This window comes from Penaeus monodon, chromosome 38, assembly GCF_015228065.2.
Source record: "Penaeus monodon isolate SGIC_2016 chromosome 38, NSTDA_Pmon_1, whole genome shotgun sequence".
NCBI classification, from domain to species: domain Eukaryota; kingdom Metazoa; phylum Arthropoda; class Malacostraca; order Decapoda; family Penaeidae; genus Penaeus; species Penaeus monodon.
The window spans coordinates 26,741,819-26,745,179 of NC_051423.1; the positions used below are offsets into that span (position 1 = coordinate 26,741,819).

At 41.4% G+C, this 3,361-nt stretch overlaps 1 protein-coding gene across 1 annotated transcript in view; it reads right to left on the reverse strand.

The window, feature by feature from the left end:
- The window catches only part of LOC119596985, a 19,707-nt gene extending 16,569 nt beyond the window's left edge, over positions 1-3,138 (reverse strand). The window contains exons 1-2 of the mRNA XM_037946400.1: positions 2,983-3,138; positions 2,653-2,742 (exon numbers count right to left, since the gene is read on the reverse strand). The gene's annotated coding sequence lies outside the window, so the exon portion shown is untranslated. The remainder of the gene's footprint in view (positions 1-2,652; positions 2,743-2,982) is intronic.
- Between the last annotated feature and the right edge of the window lie 223 nt (positions 3,139-3,361).

The following is a 3,361-nucleotide window of genomic DNA, read 5'->3' on the forward strand; positions in this document are numbered from 1 at the left end:
AAACAAAGCATGAACACCAAGAGTTTTTTTTTTCTTTCTTTTTTTTTTCTTTTTTTTTTTTTTTTTGATAGAGCCATTGGAAATATTTGAAAACTTTTCCTGTCAAACACACTGTGTCTCGATTCCTTTCTTCGATTTTCTATATTGTCAATAGGGTGTGCATATAAATTTAAACATGTAATGTGGCTATGATAGCAATAAACATTTTGATTTTTAAGAGAAATCTTGTAAAGTGAATCAAGTCAAATAAAATGCTCATATCAAGCAGAAAAAAAAAAACAAAATATATGTCTTAAAATGATCGGACAATGCATGTAAATAGCATTACCAGGGCAAGAGCTTTCTCCTGCATAGTGAAAATGAAAATTGATAATTTTACGAAACCCACCATGGCAGCTCAAACAATAACTGCTGATCGATTTATATATTTTATGCTCCTTGAGCTCATTATATATATAATAAAAAAATGTCCTTTCTTCATTTCCATGCACAGGAGCATATTTAATGTGGTATTAACTCTCTTGGGAACTAATGAGAGACACAGACAGACAGAGAGGGGTGGGTAGATGTGTGAAAGAGAAAGAGAGAGAGAGGGATGGTAGGGAAAGTGAGAGAGAGAGGGAGGACAAGAGAAAGAGAACGGGAGAGAGAGAAGACTATAGGGAGAGATAGAGGGGGGTGGTAGATGAGAGAGAGAGAGAAGAAAGAATGAGAGAGAAGGAAAGAAAGAATGAGAGAAAGAAACAGAGTCTCTGGCCAAATCTTGAACGGTAATTCTGGCTGTTATGTTGTAGCGGCTCTGCATTGGCTATCACGCAGAACCACACCTGACTCGCGATTGGCCGATTCCTGCCGAGTGACAGCCTGACCGGCTGAGGTATCCTCGCCGGTCGAGTTCACAAGCCGCCAGATCCAGAGCTGAGTTATCATTCACCACTCGCCTGTTGACCCAGCAACAACCTGTACTTGGTCGCTCAATTAATAAAGAGTCTGTTTCTCACAGTGTGGTAAGCAGTGGCAACCCCTTGTTTTCTCTTCTCAGGCTCTTTCGCCCCGCCAGTCACGATATAGTGCTTTTGGCAGGGAACTCCTTGCAGCATACTCCACACTTAAGCACTTTCATCCGTAAGTGGAGTCAAAGGAATTCCACATCCTGACATGAGGGGCATGGACAACCAGGCCGACGATGCTCTGTCAAGTGTGATTGTGTCTGCAGCGACCCTTGCCGACGACACAGTGGATTACCACCTTGTTAGCAGAAGGCAACACCAGGACACTTCAATGGCTCTACTCATAGAGGGTCAGACTTCTCTTAGGCTTGAGAGAGTCCAGATTCCGCATTCTCGTGATGACCTCCTCTGTAACGTTTCCCTAGGCTACCCTTGCCCATACTACCACTAGCATCACGGCATCCGGGCAACCCAGCACCTCATGCACAGCAAAGTCGTCTGGCCTGCCATCAACAAGGACATCCGGCAGTGGTGTCATTCGTGTATCAAGTGCCAGAGGAACAAGATCCAAAGGCACACAAAATTCCCCCTTCAGACATTTCCCATTCGAGATGAGAGGTTGCAGCATATCCACATCGATATAGCTGGACCTCTGTCCATGGACGACACTACTCCTACATCTTAACGATGATAGACCACTTCACCAGGTGGCCAGAGGTTATGCCTATCTGCGACTTCCTCAGCACCTGGATCTCCCGTTTCAGCACCCCGGCCACCGTCACTACCGACCGGGGCGCTCAGTTCGAGTCGGAGCTTTGGACCCAGCTGATGGTCTTTCTAGGCTCCAAGAGAATCAGGATGACATCCTACCACCCCTCTGCCAATGGTATGGTCGAGCGCTTCCATTGCCACATGAAGCAGGTCCTGACATCCTTCTATGCCTATGCCTGTTGACCGACAACACCCTGCATTTGGTCGTCCGATTAATAAAGAGATAAAAACTAGTGAGACTGTCAGTTTCTCACAGTGTTTTTGTTGATACTTGAATGTACTGTGTGGAATGAGGTTTTCAATAGTTTTCACTAACTCGCCCTATGCCTGACAGTGCATTCTGCAGCCGATCAGCATTTATAACCAGCAATGACATCATTATCCAAACTCCAAATGCGTTGAACTTTAGTACCTACAAAAGACGGCTTTTGGTTTTTCCTTAATCATTAACTATTTTGGGAATCCACAAACTTCGCCTTGTGAACCAAAACCTGATAAAAAAAAATGATAATAAATCAATAAATAAAACCATGTCACATGACTCGGCTAAATACTTACCATGTTGTTCCAACGACCATCATGACTGACTTCAAATTTTACCCATGTATTTGATATACTGCTAAAATGGTACAGAAAGACTTTATGCACCCTTCTCTGATTGGCTGGCTGGAGTGTATCACACTGTATCAAGGTAGAAGCATACAAACTGATACAAACCTCAAAGATGTTTCAACAGGTTCCAGTAATGTGTGCATAAAGGGCAAACATGTGTCAAAGTGTTAAGGGGTTTTGGAAATACTACAAAAGGACTTGTGGTAAGGGCAAGTGCAACATCTGATTTTCAGGGCAGTTGGAATGTAAAGTCTACTAGAATATATTTCATTTTCATAACTCTTTGTATGGAGTTTTCATCAGTAAGGATGCGACCAACCTTTCCTGACGTCAGATTTACTTGGAATCACGTAATCGTCATCTTCATAATCACAGTTTTCTTTGTTGAAAGTTCTCAAATCTCTTGAGTCTGTGAAAATGAGAAAAAACAATCTGTATGAAATTGTGACTGAATACATTTCAAATGATGTTATCTATATGTGAGCACCACATACACAGTTCATACAAGAAAACTTTTGTTTACTGTGGTAGATGTGTAAAATATTTGTGAATATATTCATGACTGTTATCATTATCTATAAGGTGTTTTCATCAACAAGGATCTGACGTTTTTTTCTGAAATCTTCCTCATTGTATAAATCATAATCACCTTTCCTGGAAGTCTTTGGGTCTTTCCTTGACACTGTAAAGATGAGAAAAAATATTCCTAATTTAATTTTCTAAAAAGAAAAGAAATCAGAACATAGATGAGTGTATGTGTGTGCACATGTGCATATGTGAATGCACGTTTATATGTCTGACAATAAAGAATATCGATGTACAATATAACTGTTGAGGACTCGAATCTGCTTGAGAAGTTAATCTCAAGGAAGGGCCAAACTATACCATTCAGCCACACTTACCATGCGCCATCTCTGGGTAGTACCTAGGAGTGGGTTTCAATCTAAATCAGAAGGGAAAGTTTATGCAGTGCCAGGTTTATCTTGGACAAGTATAACAGGATAATTTAAGCACTGACTGAGTCTTAA